At 32.4% G+C, this 26,340-nt stretch overlaps 1 long non-coding RNA gene across 1 annotated transcript; it reads right to left on the reverse strand.

Moving 5' to 3' along the window:
- Window positions 1–13,587: 13,587 nt before the first annotated feature.
- LOC132756111 (uncharacterized) lies at window positions 13,588–14,501 on the reverse strand. The gene is made up of 2 exons (XR_009629284.1): window positions 14,147–14,501; window positions 13,588–13,853 (listed from the first exon to the last, which is right to left on the reverse strand). It is a non-coding gene; the product is annotated as an uncharacterized LOC132756111 (long non-coding RNA).
- Between the last annotated feature and the right edge of the window lie 11,839 nt (window positions 14,502–26,340).

The following is a 26,340-nucleotide window of genomic DNA, read 5'->3' on the forward strand; positions in this document are numbered from 1 at the left end:
CCACGTGACATTGACGTCATTTTCGGCATCATTTCCAAGACAAATGTTGCTCGATTCGGAAAAGAAAATAGCCGTAAATATCTTATTTCTGTACCAATTTCTTTGGGATATGCACCAGTCTACGGGGAAAAATATAAGCTTTCCACAGAATATTGGATCTTCGTCAGTTTATAAGCCGTTTTATCAAACACTTTGCATAACCTTGTAAGTTGCTTGTATTAGAGCGGGCTTCAGTTGCAAGCTATTTCGTTTTCTGGCGTTATCTGGTCTACGTCATGATAAAAAAGTTAGGTTTACATCAACCGGGAGTACGGAAGGCAAAACTCTGCCTAAATATGTTCATATTTTTATTATGAATGACATAAATCTTAAATTTTTCTTCAATTGTCAATTCTGGCACCAGTTCCAAGTCGAAAAAAAAGGACTACAGTTTAAAGCAGACTTTAGAATCCGTTGCAAATGCAAAGCAACATGCCTACCGTTCTCTTTCTACAATTTAGTTTTTCATTGTTGATCTCTCACAGAGAGATGGTGAAAAAAACTGATTGTTCCTAAAAGCTATAACACTTACTTGTATCGCAAAAGTGCACGTCAAATCACGTAGATTTAGTCCTGTCGGAAAATAATATTTTGGTCTCGTTTTGAAGATGTTTAAAGTATTGCTCATTTTATCCTATGTAGTAAAATGTGTTTTATTCTATTTCACAATGGCGAAATTGATAAGAAATATATGTGCTCTCAGCGAGAGAAAGAGTTAAAATAAATAAAAACACTTTTGTATGCTATGGAAAGGGTTACACTTTAACGCGAGTGTTGTAAAGCTAAAGGTATTTTTTCAGCTAATTTTTGTAAAGAATTTAACTGACAAACGCTGACACTCGTGAATGTGACGAATAGGTTCTTCTGTCTTCAAAAGAGAGACTTTTAAAAGGTATATATTTTTTCTGGAATTGTTGTATAATTAATTTCTAGAGTTTGATAAACGAAATCACAATTTGAACTTGGAACTTTGCCGTGTAAATCTGATAGTATTGTTACTTAGTTGCATTACTTGTGATCCTCTATTTATAAAAAAGACCTAAAATAGCCATGAATAAGAACGAGAATGGACGCCATGTGGGGTAAACAAAGTAGAAAATAGTAAACAGATAAATGATTTTACAAACCAACAGCCATCGATCACAGTCAAATTTCTTGAAACAAAACATTCAAAAAGACGGAAATAACAATGATTATCAATAATTGTATAAATATTTACATTAACATCTGTAATAGCAACATCGGCAAGATCTATGACTGGGGTCCATATGCCACTGATGCGTCCATTGAATAATTGATAGCTAACATAAGCTTAGTAAAATTACGATTACATTTGAAGAGTATATTCAATTTTTATCCTTCAACTGTCAAATGACTTACTTCTTTATTTACATATCAGATAATTCACTTATTTAGTATATGCGTCATGTTTATCATGTTTTAGATTTTAATGTGTGGTCCTTTTTTAAATCTTAAAATGCTACAAAAAGCCTGTTGAGGACATCTGCAGGTCATGCCGTGTGCAATAATCCATGCATTTACAGCCAATGACTACATCGATAAGAAATAGTCCCAAATAGCCCTATCGTTTTTATTCAGTTGAAAGAGACATAATTGTTAAAAAGTTCTACTCGATTTAAATGTTTTCAAACCATAAAACCCGTATGAAAAAGATAGCAGGATTCCGCCTAATATAAGCAGGAAAACGCTTAAAATTTCCGTGTATATAAGATTTTCCTGCTAATTTAAGACGGACACAGAATTTTGTAAAAAATCCTGCTAAGCAATTTCATATTCCGCCTAAGGCTTAGGCGGAAAATATGGGATGAGCAATAATTTAGGCGGGTTTTAGGACTTAGAATTTTGTCAGTTATTTGTTAACAGGAATTATGTACTTAGACTTTTTTGTTAACCAGAAATTGAACTTAGAAATTTTTACTAGACAGATTTTCTGAATTAAGAGAAATTTCTGCAGAAGACAGGTAAATTATAAATCGAATAAGTGATCAACAATTATTTTGCTGCTTTTATTCATTGTTAATTTTCAAAACTAAAATATTGTTTGTACAAACATAAATATACATAATCATTAATTGATAAAAAAAAAAACTCCACTACAAAACTAAAACTTAGAACATATATAATGATTTTGTGGTGACTTTTGCATAGAATATATTTCACTGTGTTAAATTTGGGTATGAAACTAAACTCATATATTAAGCTTTTTAATGTAATATAATTAAATGAGTAATATCCCTGAAAATTTCTTATCAACAGGATAAATAAATAAATACTGCCTCTAGTAACCACTCTACTATGATTTTACACCACAGACCTGATAACACACAGATCAGATCGTAAATTCTGCTACAGTCCAGACTGTTCCATGTGATTTATTTTGGGGGAAGCAACAGTTACTTAGTACATTTTATATGAAGAGTCTGTTAAGAAGGACTTTGCAAAGTTTTTTTTAAAAATATTTATTATGAATTTTGGATTCTTTTTCCATTTATTTTCTGGTATGTTTATATAATTGTGAAAATAAAACGATGGGTTGGATTATCCCTGTTTACCATCATATCATGGACTTGTCCATAATTTGAAATCTAAGCTAGGAAATATGGGTCAGCAGCAGCTGAGACAGTGGAAATAAAGCAAATAACAAAGGATTTTATTGATAGTTAAAAATTGAGGTGATAATATATAAGCAATTTTTGAGATAATATTTTGTTTAAAGTGTAAGGATTGAATATTTTTGAATTTTTCAAAGAAAAAAAATTAAGACTTAGCCTTGTGAATGAAAATGACAATAATCTTGATATGCTCAGTTGTAAAGGAATTTTGAATGCTACATTATGACCTTGGACAAGAAGATAAATACCAATATCATAAAAATTCAGGTAAGTAACTTTTGGATACATTTAAACAATAAAAATATATTTCAAATATATTAAATAATTTTGCATTAAAGTTTGAGAGTAAATGTGTAACACTAAGGTTGGTTGTAATGAATTATAGTTTAAATGCATGTATAATTATAACTGCATACAATGACAAGAAACAATAATATAAGATATAAGTGGTGGCAGTGTTTTACTGATGACTGTTTGTGTTTCAGGATATGTCTCAAACTGGTGTAAAAAGAACGGGAGAGGAGGAGACAAGGATATTAATGATGCCGCATAACTCAAAGCAGATCAGTTATGCTTGGAATAAAAATGAAAACAACTGGCTGAACAGAAAACATTTACAGTGAAATAAAATGAAATAATTTGCCATGGATTAAAACAATACAATAGCAGTGCAATAAAAATATATCTCGAGTTTCTGTTTTTTTTTGTGTGACTCTTTTACGTACTGTACATGCACCCTAATTTAGAAAAGATATGGTAAAGCTCACAAAGATAACTTAAAAGCTTTGTAATTGTGATCACCTATTGTCTGTCTGTACATTTTGGATTCCAATTATTCTTATGCAGCTAAATAATAATGTTGTATCCATCCATAATTCAGCTTTATTAGTGTACCATCACAAAATTGAATAACTTCATTTCCTTAGGCGGATTTTTTGCTAGTATTCCTTAGAAAGAATTTTCTCCTGCTAGTGATTTTTATAAGTAGGTATTTTTTTCCTGGTTAAAATATTTTAGGCGGAATTTTTTCCGGCTAAGAATTTTCCTAAGGCGGAATTTTCTCCTGCTAGTGCTTTCCTTAAGCTGAATTTTTTCCTGGTTAAATTTTCCTAGGCGGATTTTTTTCCCTCTACCCTAACTGTTTTCCTCCTAAGAAAATTTGCATATTTCGCAGCGTATTCCTGCTTATAGGAGGAATCTGTGATATGTAAACCTGAAATGCCTTTGACGGATTACGCCTAGTAGCAAGGAGGAATTTCTGCTTTTTTCAGGGCGGAAGTTTTCGTACGGGATATTCCGTTCCCTTCCTCTCTTTACAATGTATATTGGTGAGCTCTCTGATAAAGCTGAGTTGACTGATATAATTAACTAAATTTGTCAGATATGCAGTTTATCAACAGAAATAAATGCAATTACAAAATAGATAGTGTTTAAAAGTGTGTTTAATAGTGTTCTTAAGTGAACGAAGTTAAATCCAGTTCACGAAAAACGGTTACCGTGGGTATGAAAACAGGATGTAAAAATATTTTTATCAACGAGTGCCTCTGTGTTAAAAAGCTGAATCTATCATACCAAAACATTGCTACAGGTTCTTTATATATATATATATGTGGTTATACGTATAAATAACTCTTTACAAAAGAAAAACCTTTGACTTTTAAATTGCCGCGTTGCTCAAGGCGTAACCCTTTTCACAGCATACAAATCGAAGTGATCCTGAATGTGCACGTTCATTGGACAGGCTAGCTAAGTCAATCCGAGCCTGCAACATTTTCAAATTTGCCGTTTTGGGCAATATTTAGGGTTTCTGTTTTCAATTCCACGTTTATTATTGCTACATGACACAAATAGATTTTTCATAATCATTACCGTGAAAGAACAATGATTAAAGAGCAAATCAATTTCTTTACAAATACAGACGACAAGTTTACGACTTTTAAAATCACTTATAGTGCAGCGAGTAAAAATCATTTAAATATTCATTTGTGTTTATGTAAATCGTATAGTAAATAAAATGTTTTTCATGGTTAACATAATTATAGAAAGAGAACGGTAGGCATGTTGCTTTGCATTTGCAACCGATTCTAAAATCTGCTTTAAACTGTAGTCCTTTTTTTCGACTTGGAACTGGTGCAAGAATTGACAATTGAAGAAAAAATTAAGATTTATGTCATTCATAATAAAGATATGAACATATTTAGGTAGAGTTTTGCCTTCCGTACTCCCGGTTGATGTAAACCTGACTTTTTAATCATGACGTAGACCAGATAACGCCAGAAAACGAAATAGCTTGCAACTGAAGCCCGCTCTAATACAAGCAACTTACAAGGTTATGCAAAGTGTTTGATAAAACGGCTCATAAACTGACGAAGATCCAATATTCTGTGGAAAGCTTATATTTTCCCCCGTAGACTGGTGCATATCCCAAAGAAATTGGTACAGAAATAAGATATTTACGGCTATTTTCTTTTCCGAATCGAGCAACATTTGTCTTGGAAATGATGCCGAAAATGACGTCAATGTCACGTGGTATGGCCACACTGTATTAAGAAACAAGTGACGTATTTTAAACTTGTGTTGCAAGAGTTGTTCCCCTTTTCTACTAGTGAGGAAGAAAACAATATAAAATAAATAAACAAATAAAATCCCCCTCCTATTGCATTCTTCCCCCTCCAAAGGGCACGACCCCCTTCCCCCCAAAAGTGAATAAAAAATTTTTTTAAGACACTGATCTTAATACTATAATTATCTTTCTCATCATTTTACAGGTACTAGAGAAATGATAGTGTGTGATGTGTGTCATAAGGTCATAATTGACCAAAATTCAGCATTCACATGTATGGTGTGCGCAAGTTTTAACTTGTGCAGACCTTGTGAAGAGAATGGGGCCCATCAGTTTCACGACTTAATGAAATCAAGGAGGTATTGGCAGACATTTCAATTTTATGCTACACCTTTGCAGGATTTTAGGAAGCGTGAGGTAAGAATATAAGAGATATCTCATTGGGCACTCATGATACACACATCATGAATTTATTGTTTTATTTCCAGACAGTATGTTCTTTTTAAGTTATAGAGATGGTCAAGGAGTCTTCATCTGATATTCACATTCTCCACATTGTACTAGTACTCCTATTAATTCCAGGAAGTGCTTGGTTACAGGGCATTTCCACTCTATTTCACCTGAAGGGCTCATTTAAAAAGAAATTGATATAATCAGTATTTGCTGAAAACCATAATAAAATGTCAAAGGTTGAGAAAAATGTGAAGCCTGGCCAGGACTCGAACCTGGCGGAATACCATTCAGTAGCCGTATCAACAGAGCTATCCAGCTGCTTACATATTTTCTGTCTAAATATAGTGACATGCCATTTTCCAATGCTTGTAAATATTGAACTCTGTCCTTAAAGGGAGACACAGGCAAAATTTTCATTTCCTAGTTTTGAGTTTTTCAGTCATTACTCTTTAAATGCCCACAAAATGAATATATTAAACAGGAACAAAACTTTTCTCCATATAAAGAATAAAATGGTGGTTTCCTATCTTGACCTGCGTGGGTCAGGTTAAGAGCGCTGGGATTTCACAATAGTTGTCAAAGTGAACTCTGGAAACTTCAAAAAACATGTCATTATTACTTAAACTTGTTTTAATCATACAATATCCATAATATCTGTTATTGTAACCTCAAGTGTTTGTAAAAGTCATGTGACTTGTTTTAAAACTATTTGGCGATTCTATTCGGGTCTAGATTTTGTTTAACATATATAGATATATTTACGCTTCAAACCCAAAATATTTAGAATTTAAACAAAAATTCATGCTGAAACTTCAAGAAATGTCATTTTAGCGTGATTTAAGTACATAAAATCATTTTAATATTTTTGTCATTATTTTGCCTGAATATCCCTTTAAATGTCCCAGAGTTCCAGACAATGTGACTTAAACTGAGCTATACTAACTAGCCATGGACTAACACAGGCTTGTGTTAAATTTTTGGACTCATAGTAAAGAATATAATGTTCTAAATTTTTGTCAGCCACTTCGGATATTGATTTTAAGATTGCATAGTTCAATCTATTAAATAGAACACTGAGTCCTGTTCATTGACCATTTACATGGGCATGTTATTAATTAAAATGACATTTATTATGCTAGATTTTTTTCAGCCACTTCAGATATTGATTTTAAGTTTCCATAGTAGTTCAATCTATTAAATTGAACACCAGTTCATTGACCATTTACATAGGCATGTTATATATTTAAATGACATGTATTATGCTAGATTTTTCACTGTCAAGTTGAACACTAGTAATATATTTCAAACAACTGACTATTACAATGATGACTGAGCAATAATTGTTGTTAATGAAAAACTGTCTTGATTATAATTGACTATTTGTAATGTGATTGACCAAAAATTAATAATGATAATCTACAAAATTGTTCTGAAGTATAAAAAGACTGACCCTCTTTTTGTAAGAATTGAGCATACTTAATATACAGATATACATTCTTAAATGATATATTTTATAAACAATTATTTCATATTTTGTCATGATAAATCTGAAATAATGAACACACTTATGTCAAGCTATTTCTAGTTTTACCTGTTTACCGGCCACTTTCAGTAGATGGTCAAAATGCAACATTTTAATAAGGCTTAACTCTCATTGACAAAAACTCTCTTTTTATAATTGATAGAATGCTGAGGCTGAGGAGACTCAAGGTGTGTACTTAAGGCATCATTTCTTTTTCTTTGCCAATAAAATATATAATGACTGGACACTCCTGTAGTGTGCAACAACAGTGTAAGAAATTCGGATTTGAAACCACTAGGCTGGTCTGACTACCAGATTGGAATATTCACTAGCCCAAAAGACATTTCACTAGCACGATTCATTTGTTCAAAACTGTTGATTATAATTGTCTCTGAAAATACAGTAGCCTGGCCGGGCTTGTTACTTTGAAAAGTTGGAAGCCTGAGGAAAAATTTAGTAGTCAGGGGCTATAGGACTACTGCTAATTTCGAACACTGAAACAATATGTGTAAATGATCTTTCTTTTTTATATGCCTGAAAGAATTTCGGGCATATTATGTTATACCCCCTGGCGTCCGTCCGTCTGTCTATATGTCCGTCCGTGAGCAATTTGGTTTCCGGAGCATAACTTAAGTTCCATTTGGCCCACAACATTCAAACTTCATAGGATGATTGCCCATATTGGGTAGAAGACCCCTTTTAATTTTGGGGTCACAAGGTCAGAGGTCAAGGTCACTTTCACCGTAAAACTGAAAACAGTTTCCAGAGCATAACATAAGTTCCATGTGGCCCACAGTGTTCATAATTCATAGGATGAATGTCCATATTTGGTAGGAGACCCCTATTGATTTTGGGGTCACAAGGTCAAAGGTAAAAGTCACTATTACTTTTAAACTGAAAACAGTTTCCGGAGCATAACTTAAGTTCAAGTTGGCCCACAATATTCAAACTTCATAGGATGATTGTCAATATTGGGTAGAATACCCCTATTGACTTTTGGGTCACAAGATCAAAAGTCAAGGTCACTATTACTTTAAAACTGAAAACAATTTCCGGAGCATAAATTAATTTCTATTTGGCCCACAATATTCAAACTTTATAGGATGATTGCTATTGGAAGGTCAGGTAATACTTTATTTAATTTATGTAATGTGCTACAAATGCTTCATCCTTAATATAAAAAAAAAACATTTTCGGGCATATAATGCTCTGCCTAGCGGTGCTCTTGTATATATGTATATGTATAATTTACAAGACGGAGTTCATTCTTATTGCCCAAAATTTCCAGTTTACTATGATGGTTTTAAATTAATCATTAAGCTGTAATCTGAACTTTTTCCCAGCTAAATTATTAATTTCACAATTAAAAAAAGAACAATTTTTGATCATATAAATTAATGTCATATTACAATTAATATAATGACTTAATTAAATTCAGTGCTTTCTGTTGGTCACAGTTCTAACAAGACAATGGTTGAAATAACATGCTTTTAGGTAGTCTTACTCACATGGCAATGCTTAGTGGTACAAAAAAGGAAGCCAAGGAGTCAAAAAAAAAACCATGGAATTATATAGACCTGACAGAAGAAGTTGAGAGTGCAGTTCCAAAACCAAGTACTTTGAATAATTTCCAGTCAGAAACACGGAAACGTTCAACTGCAACTGTTGGAAGTTCTACAGATGCCGTTAGAAATAAAAGAATAAAAGTAAGTCCCATGTAACATAAAATGTAGTGTTTTACCTATTTGGTGATTAAAGCCTATGCATGATGGCATTTACAGTTTCTTTCTCAAGTGGGTTTGATCCCCTGGAGATGCTTTGGTAGTTTAGCGCGGAGGAAGGTAGTCTAGTACTGGTGTAACTCTCCAGGAACGATGGTTAGGAAACTGACCCGCCTATATGACTGAAATACTGTTGGGAAAAGGCGTAAAATGAAACAAACAAACAAACAAACAATCTTTCTCAAGCATTTTATTTTGTTATAAAATCTTGCCCATATAAATGCAAGAATTATATAAGAACATTGCTTTGAATTCATGTATTGATTCAGGCTGTCAGGCTGTTATTGAAAATCATACATTTCTTAAGTTTTGCAAGTCTTTGCAGGGTGATAGTTATTAAGGTCATGGCTGACTATATGGCCTTAGGTTATAAATTAGTAAAGATTTTACTCATAATTTTCTGAAATTGGACATGATTAGTCTAAGCATTGTCGCCATGCAGACAGGCTTAGCATGCACATTCATATAGTAAATCAGGGACTGCGTTCAGGGCGAAGTCAGGCGAAAACTTCGCCGTAAATATTTTCACTTCGCCCTATATGATCTGAAAAGCGAAATTCGAGTCGCCCTAAAAATGTCTGACATGTATATTTCTACACTCGATAATACTGCCTGGAGGCAGATTTAATTGTGTAGTCTGACGTAATTAGCACACGCGCTGAAGCGTGGCCATAGCAATATTTGGAATTCACACTTGGAAATCCACATCGCTAAAAATAGCGCATTGATTATACGGTAAATTAAAGCTGTGAAAGACCCTGGTATGAATGCAGCAGATGATAAAAAGCAAGCTAATTGATAATTAAGTTACCTCAAACATATTTTTGTGTCTTATTTACAATATCCCCTGTACGTTTTGTTTGTTTCACAATAATCCCTAAACGGTCTGTTTGATTTACTAGTTCCCTTATATGTCCTGTTTGATTTACTAATTCCCAAATATGTCCTGTTTGATTTACAATATCCCATATACGTTTCTTATCACCATTACATTTATGATAGTAATATTCATCATTAAAACTGATGTAAATTGATAGAACTTGGATAATTATTATGAATTAAAGAAATTTTCTTCTTAATAAATTGCATTTAAAAGTTAGAGTCAGAAACTGTTGAACCTAAGAAAAAAAAATGTTGTGTTTGATGTAAATCAAATGCAATTAGTACTTCATTAAATATCATCATAGCGATTTTCAAATACACATTTGTTTATTTTCCATGCCATATACATGTATATTTTATATGCAAGTACATATAAAGGTGTACATGTATATTTTGTGAAATAAAATTAGAAAAAAAAATCCAATGATATAACTCGATTTGATGATCACTTCTCCCTAAATTTTAAAACTTCTCCCTATTTTTCCTGAAGGGAGAAGTCACTTCTCCCTAAATTTTCAGTCCAAGGTAGTCCCTGAGTAAATGACATTAAAATTTACCAAAAAACCACCCAAGTATCTATACTAGGTAGTTAAGGTTTTGTACATTTGGAACTGCCTCAGCTATTATAATCTATATAATAATAACCTTGGAAACAATTCAGATTGAAAGTACTGTTCTACCACTTGGTTTCAGATGTAAACAGAAACAGAGATAATGTAAAACGAATGTATATATTTGACATCCAAAAGAAAAGTTATGTCTGTTTCGGTATTCATATGATTGAAAATATGTCTGGCAACATTTTGTTATTTAAATAATATAGCCCACTGATTTACAATTTTAAACAAATGCGACTAAATGTCAACAGGTTGGCATTTTGTACTTTCGGTTTTTACAGCCATAATAATAAGTATCATACAAATAATGATTTGTTTGCTTTTGTATCTATGAATTCACTTATTTTAGGTGGGCATTTACTTGAAATATTGGAAATACCCCAGCATTAAATTACCATTTGTTTACATGTCTAGTTTCTTAGCGAAGGTAAGACCAAAATACCGTAACTCTGAAAGTATTTTGATCTGTATTTTTGTAAATATTGACTTTTGACATGATATATGTAAAGGGAATGCGTTCTTCTTCAACCTGATTAAGTCTTTAAAATATTTGTATAAGGCTTGCTTTACATAATTGTAAGACACTTAATTAATTATTTCTGTTTAGGAGTAAATTTTTGAAAATCTTTGGTGAACATAGTATTACAGTCATCTTACAAGCAGATTATGGCAGCAGCAAGGCCTAATTTTAAGCAACATTTTCTCTTAAGCTAGCCCAAAAGAATTTATCAAGTAATTTCAAATTGATGAATGAATCTTAGGATGAAATATATTTAGCTCTCCTGTCTGGCACAGCCTTTTTAGCTCACCTGTCACAAAGTGACAGGGTGAGCTTTTGTGATCGCTTTTCGTCCGGCGTCCGTCCATGGTCCGTCCGTCGTCCGTCCGGCGTCCGTAAACTTTTACTTCAAATGACATCTCCTCATAAACCACTGGGCCAATTTCATCCAAACTTCACAGGAATGTTCCTTTGGTGGTCACCTTTAAAAATTGTTCAAAGAATTTAATTCCATGCAGAACTCTGGTTGCCATGGCAACCGAAAGAAAAAAACTTTAAATATCTTCTTTTAAAAAACTCTAAGAGCTAGAGCTTAGATATTTGGCATGAAACATCTTCTAGTGAGTGTCTACCAAGTTTGTTCAAATAAAAGCCCTTGGGTCAAAATTGGCCCCGCCCCAGGGGGTCATTGATTTTCCCTATATGCATTTAGTAAAAACTTAAAAAATCTTCTTTTAAAGAACCCAAGGAGCTAGAGCTAAGATATTTAGCATGAAACATGTTCTAATAGGTGTCTTCCAAGTTTGTTCAAATAAAAGCCCTGGGGTCAAAATTGGCCCTGCCCTGGGGGTCATTGATTTTCCATATATGTGTATAGCAAAAACTTAAAAAATCTTCTTTGAAAAAACCCAAATAGCTAGAGTTTAGATATTAAGCATGAAACATCTTCTAGTGAGTGTCTACAAAGTTTGTTCAAATAAAAGCCCTTGGGTCAAAATTGGCCCGCCCCGGGGGTCATTGATTTTCCTTATATGTGTATAGCAAAAACTTAAAATCTTCTTTGAAAAAACCCAAATAGCTAGAGTTTAGATATTAAGCATGAAACATCTTCTAGTAAGTGTCTACAAAGTTTGTTCAAATAAAAGCCCTGGGGTCAAAACTGGCCCCGTCCCAGGGGTGTCATTGTTTTTAACTAGATGTGTATAGTAAAAACTTAAAAAAATCTTCTTTTAAAAAGCCCAATGAGCTAGAGCTTAGATGTTTAGCATGAAACATCTTCTTATGGGTGTCTACCAAGTTTGTTCAAATAAAAGCCCTGGGGTCAAAATTGGCCCCGCCCCAGGGGGTCATTGATTTTCCCTATATGCATTTAGTAAAAACTTAAAAAATCTTCTTTTAAAGAACTCAAAGAGCTAGAGCTAAGATATTTAGCATCAAACATGTTCTAATAGGTGTCTACCAAGTTTGTTCAAATAAAAGCCCTGGGTTTAAAATTGGCCCTGCCCCGGGGGTCATTGATTTTCCTTATATGTGCATAGCAAAAACTTAAAAAATCTTCCTTGAAAAAAAAAAAATAACTAGAGTTTAGATCTTAAGCATGAACCATCTTCTAGTAAGTGTCTACATAGTTTGTTCAAATAAAAGCCCTGGGGTCAAAACTGGTCCCGCCCCAGGGGTGTCATTGTTTTTAACTATATGTGTATAGTAAAAACTTAAAAAAATCTTCTTTTAAAAAGCCCAATGAGCTAGAGCTTAGATGTTTAGCATGAAATATCTTCTTATGAGGGGGGGGGGGGGGGGGGCTATATACAGGTGAGCGACCTCAGGGCCATCATGGCCCTCTTGTTTATGATATATTTTTCAAGACCGTGCACCGTGGAATTTTTGTCCTATTACAAGGGGCCGATATTAAATTTTAGGCCCATTCTCAATAAAACAAAAGCTCTATATTTACCCTAATTTCAATTTGATATATTCCCAACTGCTTCCAATGAAATCAAAATTTTTGAACTGTTGAAAATTAAGATTGAGCTATTTAGATATTTTTCTTCAAAGTTGTGACAGGTTATATATGATTATACATATTTAAACTAAAAAGTCATGTATAAGGTTGTTTTTTCAACATCATTCTTTGAGTTTCTCAAATGTATCAAAATGCTGCATATTTTTTTCCCAATTTGAGTCAAGGGATTTTTCCCGAAAGTATCTGGAAAAAGCCCTGTGCCCATAGTGTTAGAGGTACAATAGTAGAAACTCAAATATTGTAACTCTAAAAATGTCATCTACTGCGATTTACCTTAATAACTAAAAACATTTTTGAATTGCTATGTCTAACCTAGCTTTCCAAATTGTAAGCAGGATAAAATGGATGCATTAAATGTTGTTTGTTTGTTCGTTTCATTTTACTGCTTTTCCCAACAGTATTTCAGTCATATACAGGGTTCCCTCTGGGTCAAAATTAATTTGCGCCACCAAATTCGCCAATCAGAAAAAGTTGGAGCCAATGGCTCCAAAGTTGGAGCCAATATGGAGCCAGTAATTCTGCAAGGGAGACATGCCTATCTTTAGCAGTTATATATCATTAAGATTAAAAACACATATTTATAATGTGTCATTTTATTACAGCTGCACATGTTTATTATCTAAAATATAGACATAGTATTATGTGGTTTTCAAATTCCATTTGAATAAATACATGTGACATTATAAATGTAATCAAAAACATCATTTTAAGTTAGTAGTGAGGTTTGGAGGTACTGTTTTCCACTGTTTTTAGCAGCCTATAGTAGTTCTTATCACTTATTTATTCTCACTGACTGGACTGAGCCATGATCTTTCCAGCTTCTACCTGACATTCTGGTGATCTACAGATACAAAATAAAAAAAAAACATTACAGTAAATTGACTTCATCTAAAAATCAATAAGATCAAAAATGAAATAGATACTAAGTACTTTTTAACAATGAAGAATATTGTTTATTTTAATAGGTTTTGCGTGTGATTAGACATTTCAGCACTTTACATTCAGATATGAAAATATTAACGCTGCAGTAAACGGTGGCTTTAGATCAATCATTAGTGAAATTATTCTTTTAATTGTCATCCGATTTTATATTTCAAACTGTAATTATTTAAATCAGTTGACGAGCCAACTTACCTAAAGTTCAATGTTTGTCAACATCATGGACGATCTTTCATTTTTCTGATTCGCTACTAACACCATTTGACCACATGTGTAATTATCAGTGCTCCAAGTCAGAGGATTAAAGACGTAATTGTTCCAATTAACACATTGACACTTTTATCTTGTCATGTTCCCGAAATGTCACACAATTGATGACATAATTGATTAAACAGTTTGATAAACAAACTAATCGCGCGTGACCTTTCACATTAATGCCGCTTATGTAATTGACGCGGCCGCTTATGATATTTAAGTGTACTAGTTGTCGGATGCTTTTATCTTATGTTGGCGCCAGTAAAATTCGCCAATTGAAGATTTTATGCGCCAGAATTAATATTTTGTCGCATTTGGCGCCATTGGCGAGCGACAGCGGGAACCCTGATATAGGCAGGTAATTTCCTAACCATCCTTCCTGGAGAGTTACACTACCTTCCTCTGCAGGATGCAATAAATATACTCAGCAAGTTAAGAATTATATATGCACCGAAAAGTTATAACATAATGATTGTAAATTAGAACACTGATATTGACTGAAAGGTTTTATAAGTACAGAGAAGAATTTGTAATCATCATATTTTTTTTATTTATTTCAGATTCCAATGGCACCCACATCATTCTATTCATTGAGAAGTAAGTGTGCATTATAATTATAAAAACAGTACTTTTATTGCAATCATTTAGGAAATTAATTCACATTAAAGCTTTTAATTGCAGATTTTAGATGAATTGACAGATTTGTGACATTGAATTTCTTTACTTTCAACCCATTTATATATAAGTTAATAATTTAAAAATCACATAATTATATGTTGAGAGAGTGGCTAAAATTGTCTACTATTTTCAAAAGACAACAAATGAAAAATTAACATACAAGCCTAAAATTTTAACATGAAGAATATAAAAGCAACATTAATTTTTATTTGATTGCCAGTTAAGAGAATGTATAATGTATATTGAAGCAGGGGATCAGATAAGATAAAATGAGCCGCGTCATGACAAAACCAACATAGTGCGTTTGCGACTAGCATTGATCCAGACCAGCCTGCGCATCCGGGCAGTCTGATCAGGATCCATGCTGTTCGCTATCAGTTTCTCTACTTATAATAGGGTTGGCAAGCGAACAGCATGGATCCTGATCAGACTGCGCGGATGCGCAGGCTGGTCTGGGTCCCATGCTGGTCGCAAACGTATTATGTTGGTTTTGTCGTGATGCGGCTCAAATGTTATTTTGAGAAAAGAGTAGAGGAATTCATATGAAGCTATCTCACCCAGGAGTCATTGAATTAAAAAAAGAAGGGTGGGGGGTATTATGTGTATGATGAAAAGGGTGAATAATAAACGCAGGGTTTTTGTGCTGAATCATAATGATCTTCTACTATAATAAACATAACAACTTTGCCTGTTTGTGTAAAGAAATTGTTTTATTTGGCTATAAGAAATAAGTAAAACATTTTGGCAATAGTTAATGTTTACTCATGACACAGACAAATGTGTTTAAAGTTCCTGTCATCCACTTTATATTTCGTTTTTAGGTAATCTGTGTTGACAGCTTGTTCAGAGTGAGTGTACTCTGAAAAATCTGCTGATTTAGCATGATCCTGGTCTGTATGCAAATATTAGCAGTCACTGCTGGGGTTTCAAATCCAGCCAGGCCCTCTGGATTCTTTCATATTGTGAGAAAGCTATTCAGCTTACCTGATGTAATGTCAGTTGTTCTACTCAGGTGCTCGTCTGAGCCAGAAATAATGCAGGGAAGGGTCTTGACCTTAAAGTTGGAACAGTTACCATAACAGTGTTGGTGCGACCAACAGTTACTTCCTCATTATTTAGTTTCATAAAGGTAAAATGGTCTCCAAAAACTTTTCTGAATACAAAGATTTTATTTGCTGTTACAAAATTGAAGTGATTGATTGTTGCATCACATAAAATATTTGCATTCATTTAAAGGCCAATTATGCCTCAGAAATGCTATCTTTTTTATTTTCTCAAAAACTTTTTATTTTTAAGTATCTTGTAACAGTTTCGAATACTTATTTGCTATACATGAACTATCTTTACTCCTTTTGCATGTTTTGCTTTGTTGGCCATTGGTATAATGATAGTGAATAAGTATTTTGCATGGAAGTCATGTGAATACAATCATGTGCATATATTTTATGATGTGATATATCATTTAAAAATATATATTCTGTATAAATGAATCATGAGTAAAATCAAGCTTCAATATTAAGATTTCAATTTCAGGTCTTAACATGGCTGGGAATGGGGATGTTTTCAACAAAGACGGTTTAAACTGACCAATTGATGTTATGAGTGGAAACTTTCTTTACAACCATATTCATACAACCGTAACTCTATCTAGCTGAGTGGATTTAAGTCTATACTAACCATGAAGAAGCAGTTTAAACCTTCCGAGCCTGTCGGCATCTACAGAATGGAACCCAGTGCAGCCAGTGCAGTCCAAGATCAGCTGGCATTTTAGTTACCCCGGTATTTTAACAGACCAATCACTAATGCAGCTTAATTTTTTATGTACAGTTGACCATAACCATGCTAAAGATGTTAATAGACTTGTTAATCTTTAACTTCATTCTTTACAAAACCATTTATTTTTTTATGGCACATTTTCAAAACATGTGATGACTTGAGTAGCAAGTAGTGCAGACCATGATCAGTTGTAACCATTTAAGCCCGCTATTATTGGTCTGCGCTGGTTGCATGGGTGGAATTGGTAGTCTGTAGCTCAGACTAAGAGTTAAACTATGTCTTTATGGCTTAATAATGATTAAAATAAGTTTAATTATATGATGTTACATAGTTTGGTACATTATTGTTGTAATGATAATTCTGACATAAGTGTATAATTTGTCTAAGTAAGTGGATGAGCTAATCACTTTGATTTTTCTAGCTTGTTTCATTTCAAAGAAAAAGTCGAGCTATTTTGATTGATTGGTTGTTTTCATGGCCATTGATGTCTAAGTTATTTGTTGTGCAAGAACTGTACCTAATCCCATTAATCAGACACATTTAAAGGTATAAACAGAAAACTTGAAACACTTTAATCATTATAAGGCAGTTTTTTTTTAGTTTTTTTTTTTAGGAGTAATGCCCCTTTCAAGTAATTTTTTTAAAAATTAAAAAATATCAAAGCCATGAGCATGAAACTTCAAAAACTTAATACAGGGCACAGTAATAAAACAAAAGGCATTATTCTGAAAGCAATATGTTTAAGAATTATGCCCCTTTTCAAGATTTTTTTTCTTTTTGGTCAAAATTACTTTATATGTAGAATGATTTTAATATTCAATTTGTCAAAGTTATCAACTAAAATTGAACACTTAGTAATCATGACAATGCACGGTTGTAAGACAAGATGCATTATCCTAAAGGAATACTTTAAGGAGTTCTGCCCCTTTTCATCTTTGAATATTAACAAAAATTCGTAATTGATGGTTGCTGCGGTTATACATGTTAAGGCTTTGAAGATGAATGTTTTCACTATACGGGATGCTCTTGTTGTGTTTTACAAATAAAAGTGCTTTTATCTAGTTATATTCAGTTATCAATTAACTATCAATGTTAAACATTTGTAAGGTACAAACATATTGTTTCAAACTGATCACTATTTTGTATACATTTTATAAAATTTGTATTAACCCCCCCCCCCTTTACCTGCTGAATTTCTTTAATGGACTTGCCCAGTTAATTTTTTGGGACTGTCAGATAGTACTGTTTTGGGGATATCAGGATGGGAATTGAAAGTTTCTTGACAGTTGACAGTGTAAAGCCTGGTAAGTCTGCATGCATGTGTAGGCTGGCCTGGCACTATACTGGTGGCAATAGCTGAATACTTAAGTTTTATGCAGGTTAAATTGTTATATGGGCATGAAGTACTATTACTAGCATATTCTAATCACTATGGTTTATGATATATATGATATAATTTGTATATGACTCTATAATGGTTTGTTTGCATGTCTGTTTTAAAAAAAAAAATCATTGTCATCATTATGCATAAACTTTAATGTAGGCAAACATTCAAATATTTAATACATCATCAACTTGAAATTAGAACACTTGGTTATCATGACATTAGGTGCAGTTGTTAGAGGCATAATTCTGGATGCTGTATTTTTGGAGTTGTTTCCCTTTTTATATGCCCGAAAGAATTTCGGGCATATTATGTTATACCCCCTGGCGTCCGTCTGTCCGTCCGTCCGTCTGTTAGCAATTTGGTTTCCGGAGCATAACTTAAGTTCCATTTGGCCCACAGTATTCAAACTTCATAGGATGATTGCCCATATTGGGTAGAAGACCCCTATTGATTTTGGGGTCACAAGGTCAAAGGTCAAGGTCACTATTAGCTAAATACTGAAAATGGTTTCCGGAGCATAACTTAAGTTCCATTTGGCCCACAGTATTCAAACTTCATAGGATGATTGCCCATATTGGGTAGAAGACCCCTATTGATTTTGGGGTCACAAGGTCAAAGGTCAAGGTCACTATTAGCTAAATACTGAAAATGGTTTCCGGAGCATAACTTAAGTTCCATTTGACCCACAGTATTCAAACTTCATAGGATGATTGTCCATATTGGGTAGAAGACCCCTATTGATTTTGGGGTCACAAGGTCAAAGGTCAAGGTCACTATTAGCTTAATACTGAAAATGGTTTCCGGAGCATAACTTAAGTTCCATTTGACCCACAGTATTCAAACTTCATAGGGTGATTGCATATATTAAGTAAAAGACCCCTATTGATTTTGGGGTCACAAGGTCAAAGGTCAAGGTCACTATTAGCTTAATACTGAAAATGGTTTCCGGAGCATAACTTAAGTTCCATTTGGCCCACAGTATTCAAACTTCATAGGATGATTGCCCATATTGGGTAGAAGACCCCTATTGATTTTGGGGTCACAAGGTTAAAGGTCAAGGTCACTATTAGCTAAATACTGAAAATTGTTTCCGGAGCATAACTTAAGTTCCATTTGGCCTACAGTATTCAAACTTCATAGGGTGATTGTCCATATTGGGTAAAAAAAACCTAATGATTTTGGGTTCACAAGGTTAAAGGTCAAGGTCACTATTAGCTAAATACGTAAAATGGTTTCTGAAGCATAACTTAAGTTCCATTTGACCCACAGTATTCAAACTTCATAGGATGATTGTTCATATTGGGTAGAAGACCGCTATTGATTTTGGGGTCACAAGGTCAAAGATCAAGGGATTACTATCACCTTTAAACTGGAAACAGTTTTCACTCAATAACTCAAGTATTAATCGAACTACAGCTGTAAAATTTTATAGGATTTACAGCTTTATACCCCTGACGTCTTGGTGTCCATCCGTTGTAGCATTTTTACTTACAAGACAACAACTTGATGGTGGTGCTTTCAAAACAGCAACTGTATATATACATGAATGTTCTTCAGCTATAAAGGAGGATTGCTTTTTGAAGGAGGTCATACTGTATTTAATTCCCATGTCTTCCTCACTAAAAAAGGGGTACTTTCGGGCATATAATGCTCCGCCTAGCGGTGCTCTTGTTAACTTTTTTCTTTGGGGGGGGTGTTGGTTATTCCCCTTAACAAGATGAGTGTTAACACTGCGTGTGTTGCTCTTGTTTTTGTTGATACTTACCCAATTGTGTCACTTTATTCTCAAAGCTTTAATGTGTTCCAATTTGTCTTTCAAATCAGTTGATAAACATGTAAATGATTATACATAACTACTGATATTTTTATAATAATTTTTATATGATTGTGTTAATTATTAATGTGATTGATTATTTTTAAATATGTACTTTTGATTGATTAGTTGATTTGATGATTATTTTATTGATTGATTGCTAGATTGATTGATATATTCATTGATTAATTATTGTTTAATGCATCATGCTTGAACTCAGACTGTTAGATTTTATTTTTGAGATAATTCTAGTTTAAAAACTTAAGTAATTTAATTATCATTGATTGTTTCTATGCTCTGGAAGCATCCATCCATCTGTGTGCATCACCAGTCTTATAATACAATATTCGTGTCTGCAATGTAAGTTTATCATGCATTAAAGGTTTTTAAAATAGATTGGCACCAAATTGTCCACCACATCATGGTTTTCTTTAAAGTATACTTTAGATATAACATTGAGATTTGAAATTCTCAATATTGGGGAAAAAATCAAGATGTCAACAATGGAAAAATTGGATGTCATTTTTATGCCCGGGTAGAGTCCCCGGAATCATGCATAATTTCCCTTTTCTGTCCCTCTGTCATACTGTCCTACTGTACATGACAGTAGACTGACGGTAGTTGTTGGGGCATCTGTGTCACATCTAGTTTGGTGTTTTTAAGGGACTCCACTGAGGCTTTTTGACATGATGGAACGTGATAATTTTTGGAAATGAAATTGTTTCATTTGATGTAGGTATAGACCAATCAATTGTGTGCAGAATTTCTCTTACACCAATTTTCCAGAATAGTTATTGTAACTGAGAAAAGACCCCAAATAGGGCACAGAATTGCAAAAAAATATAATTTTTGATTTATTTCTATGTATATTTCTTACATTTAATTTGCATATCTTTCTATGTTAAGTACCCCAGCTGATATATTCAAATATATATATACCAAATTCATATTTTATGTTCTAGGCTTTTGAACCTTAGTGGGGTTCCTTTAAGCTTTACAAGATTGTGTTTTATTTGAATTATTAGCATACTAACATTATTGGGATTATAAATGTAAATCTTTTATAATTTCCATGTATAATTCATACACAAACTGTAATTAATTTTGATACATAATTACAAAATAAAGTGACATGCAGTGAAATGGGCAAACAAATTCCCCAAAATTGAAACTAATACACATGTAAGAATAGTATTGATATGTGTAAAGTATGCATTATTTGGCAAGTTTTAATTCTAAACTGGTTGGAGAGATAACTATGACACATAGATAACCCTGACACTTGCTAAATATTATGTTTTAACTTTGTTTTCCAACAAACAAGCACATGATCACTTAGTTTATATAAGAGCAGGATAGAGTTTGATAGTATTTTCTAATGTGGTAAAAATTGTAATAAGCCTTAAATTTTTTGTTCATAAAAATTGCCTCAAGACTTTGTTTTTGCTAAACAACCATAAGGCAGTTTAAGAATTGTCTTAATGACAGGCCACTTGAGCAAAAGGTTAAGATATCAACAAAAAATAGATAAATCATAAAATGTGAAAATAATTGATTGATGCTGATTTGTCAGCTATTTTAGACATTTTAGAGGTAAAAGGTTGACTTTATCTACAGTAAATATAACTGTTCTACAACGTAAAAAGCTCATGCTTTATATACCTCATTAAGGACCATAAAGAAGTACCCTAGGTTTGTTTTTCAATAAATAATGTTTGCAGTGTAATGGAAAGTCTTTTAACTGAACTTTGTTCAGAATTGGGTCAATATTTAAAACAAACAACAAGATAATAAGTTATTGCAAAAAGAGTGTGATTTATAGTGTCACAGTTATCTATCCAACTAGTTTTAATTAATAGAGTAACTTGGACTGTAGATAATATAGGACCTTGGGTGAGCTTGTAGCTTGAATGTTTACACTTAAAACCCTAAAAAAAAAAAACTCTGTCCTATCTCGTCATGAATCTTGAGACAGCTAGACTGAATTAGATATTCAAGATTTCCAATTAATTCTTCAAATTATATTTAGTACTGTGGTGCAGATGTGTACACTGAAAAAAAATCATCCCTAATTGCCATGAATCATGTAACAAGCTGCTTTAAATATTTCAATATTTCTGGTTATTTCTTTAAATTATATCTTAGTGAGTAAGAAACAGATCTAGAGATGAATAAATACTCAATTAATAAATTAAATGTATTGATCATAAATGAATAAATATATATATCAGTATGCCTGAACCAATATATGTATATTTTCTAACATTCTATCATTAAATTTTATTTGAATGTCAGTTAAATTATTGACTTCAAACAAATTTTACTTATTTATAGCCATTTTAATCCTCAGTCTATCAAAGGATTTTTGTTGAATAATCATAGTTATAATTTTAGGACATACCAATATTATCAAAGCATTTATATTGATGTTCACAATAAATGGTAGTGCTTTAATGTGAATGGCAAATAATATATGCCACCTTACCCACTTTTTGTCAGACATTAACTGTTAGTGTATGTAATATTCTATATTCTATAATAGTTGCCCTTTCTTGCATGACCCATTTTTATAAAATTATATAAATAATTCATTTACATTGATTTATTGATGCATTTCCTGAATTGATATTTTTTGTATCAGAATGATTCTTAATTTTTGATAATATTAGATATTTATATCATAATGATTCTCAATTTTTAATAACTGTTACAATAAATATTTAAATCAGAATGATTCTCAATTTTTTGATAATGATAGATATATATATCAGAATGATTCTCAATTTTTGATAATGATAGATATTTATATCAGAATGATTCTCAATTTTTGATAACAATAGATATTTATATCAGAATGATTCTCAATTTTTCATAACAATAGATATTTATATTAGAATGATTCTCAATTTTTCATAACAATAGATATTTATATCAGAATGATTCTCAATTTTTCATAATAATAGATATTTATAAGTATTTTCATGCATGAATTTAATCGTTTTTGACTTAATGAGTTTTTTCTAACATGATTTTTAGCTTGAATTTTTAAAGAAAGAAAAGAGCTATTGCTACAGTCATGTTGTAATGTTTAATTGCCATCTGAAAAGTTTAGCTTTGGTCATAACTTTTTTTTTATTTCTCAATAGTTTTTGCCTTCATACTTGGACACAGCAACCCTTTAGACCAGACTGAACTTGACCGTCACTTTCAAAGGTCAAATACTTGAATTTTTCTTGATTTTAGTTCTAGTGGGCCACAGCTTTGATATTTATAAATTGATAGTCTTCATACTTGGACAAAATACTCCTTAAGACAAGACATTTAAGTAGACCAATTTGATTATGACCTTCACTCTTCAATGACCTTGACCTTGAAATTCAAATAATTGCATTTTACTTTCCTATAATTGGTTATTACTTTGTTATTAATGAACTGTCTTCATACTTGTGCACATCTACCTAAAGGACAATGTTTGAAAATAGATCAAACCCAATATGACCTTGACTTAATAATGCTTGACCTTGAATGTCAAACAATTGTAATTTCAAAGGTTTTTGCTATAATTGGCTAAACATTGTAAGTAAAATATGGATTGCCTTCATACTTGGACACAATAATCTATTGGACAAGACATATAAGAAGATTCAAAAAGTTATTAATATATGACCTTAACCTTTATATGACCTTGACTGTCAAGGTAAACTATTGAATTTACCTTAAATTGTCATAACTTTGTAATTTATTTTTTAAATTGATTTAAACTTAACAAAAAAAAACCCTTTAATTATGACCAAACCAACATGCTGAATTGTTCTGATATGACCTTGACCTTAATTGACTGAGCATAAAGGTCAAATTATTGAAATTTGCTTAAATTGTCATATGTGTTTTTTATGAAGTTTATTATTATATACCACATTTCCATAGCACTCTTTTCATGAATAATAAATGTTCAAGACTTTGCTTGATTTGATTCATACTTGGACAAAATAACAGATGGATAAATTAAAATGTTGAAGTAGTCCAATATTCCATGACCTTTAATTGACCTTTACTGTCAAGGTAAAATTATTGAAGTTTACTTAGATTGTCATAACTTTATTATATATTTATAGATTTAGTTCATTCCTGGCCAAAACACATATGACAAACTGACAATTATGATTAAGACCTTTGAATGACCTTGAACATTAAGATTATTTATGAAATTTGAATTATAATTTGTTCAAGACAATTATAGGAGTATTCTTTACTGCTATATTCTTTCTTCAATGTGTTTGTCCATACAAGTAAGAAAAAGTCGAGTGTGGTCCCTGTCTGGCAGTGGGTCTTGTTTATTGTTATAATTATTACATTTTGAGCTTTGATATTTATTTATGATTAGATATACTCTATTAAATCTATATGTCAACCATACATTTCTAAATATTCTGTATATTTGGTAATATTAAATAATCAACATAACATCTATAAGAACAAATAACATGTCTTATCTAAACCAACATAGCTTTTATTTGAGCTTGGTCAATAAAAAGTATTGTTTACTTACAGTATCATTTTTGAGTTAAAAAAAGAGAAGAAAAAAAAAGAAATTTTAAGTGTTTTAGTTAACTAGTGCTTTGTGTTTTTCTTATTTGTTAACAAGACTTTACTTTTTGTTTACTGTTTACTGCATGACTGTTTCATTAAGATATTTATGTATAATCATTAAATATAAAATGTGATATTTTTAGCTATACACAAGGCACAGTGTGTCTCTTTGTAGTAGCTTCATTTGAAAATCAAATAGTAAAAGATTATAAATAAAAGTGTTATATAGTATTTTTGTTGTATACATTGTTAGATTGTTCTGTTTAGAAATTTAGTTGCTTCAATAAATAGTTAACTCTTACAGTGTTATTACTTTCTTGAAACACTATATTTCATTTAGTAGGAATTATTATTATAACGAATGTTGTGTTCCATTTATGTTTTAAATGGCACCTATCAGTACAACAAACAACTGTATACTGTTATTTATTGGTAATTTTCCTTGCATAGTCTTTTTCTTTTATAGTTTCTTGGTGTAAAAGGATAAATTGCATGTATATAAAATTATGCATCACAACTTTGTACATTAAACCAGTACCATCAACTCTCTGACTACGGAACGTCGATCGTTTTACTCGGGTAAACATTTGTGCCTGAAATAATGCATTGAGGTCACCTAAGGTCTTCCTCCACCAGCTGGAAAATCGGCAAATGACCCTTTTCTGCGTTAGTGCGACATTTAACCAACAAAAATAAGATACTACCCCTTTCTGAATTTGTGAAATGGACCTGCCTCTCTTTAATTTGGAACATTCTATTTGCACTTAATAGGTATTTCAGTATCAGGATTATAGTAAAATTTAGCAGCTGAGAGTGCAGAATCTGTCAACCGGACATGGCCGAATTACTGGTTACTAAACCTGAATGTTGAAGGAGTTCCCCTTATAAAAATATAGAATTTGATTATTTTTGTTTACAAAATATGAAGTAAAGTACTTAAAATGAAAACTTCTGCAAAGGATAAAAATATACTGATTAAATTTAATATCAGGTAGTTCGTTTCTTAGCCCGAATTAATGATTCTGCGATTTGCATGCATGATATTATCACATGTAGATTATATAGTTCGTCATGAATTGTAGATTTGGTCTATAGGTGGTTTAAATACGCCAAGTTGATACAAACGAATTGCAATTATAATAAATAGGGGAAGCGGAAGAGCTAGGAAGACTGACAGGTATATGGCTCAATCATTATATATACATATGTAGTTTATACTTTATGAGGGTCCAACTTCCCGTTAAGGCCCCCAAAACAGCTTTTGCTGTCGAGTACGAACACCGGACATGTCATTAGTCATGCCGTTAATGGTAAATTTTGAAGCAAAAAGTGGTAATAAATTACTTTAGAGAATTAGCCAAAGAAATTAACTGAACCGAATGTTGGTTACGTACGGCTCATCGGCTTTAGTCAGGACATCGGCAGCTGGTCCGCAGGTGCAAGATTTGGACTTGGATGCCCTTGAAGTGCACATGCCGATGTGTAGGAGAGAGTTGCAGCCGTTATACAGCAAACAACCGTTTATATACAGCCATAAAATCTGTCAGAAATAGTGCGAATTTGTAATACTGCGCAAATGCTTATAAAATTTCTCTATATCCCTGCGCGGATGTGAACCCTTTAAAGGGAGGCTATTACATTATGTTCGGTTAACATAGTTGTACGAGTTTCCTCCCCTGTTACATATTTGAATAGTGATATTAAAAAGGGACTCCGTTGCGTCCTTTTCTTACAATTCAAATATTTTAGCAGATATGTTTTATGTTACTATAATTAAAAGTGTAGATTTTCAAAATAATTTTAAACTATCATTTCTTGTATTCATGTTTTTTAGCAGAGCATTATGTAAAAAATCTCTCATGAAAACGTGTTTAAACAAATATACGTGGT

Source organism: Ruditapes philippinarum, unplaced genomic scaffold (genome assembly GCF_026571515.1).
Source record: "Ruditapes philippinarum isolate M1 unplaced genomic scaffold, ASM2657151v2 ctg980_1_1_1_1, whole genome shotgun sequence".
Lineage (NCBI taxonomy): Eukaryota > Metazoa > Mollusca > Bivalvia > Venerida > Veneridae > Ruditapes > Ruditapes philippinarum.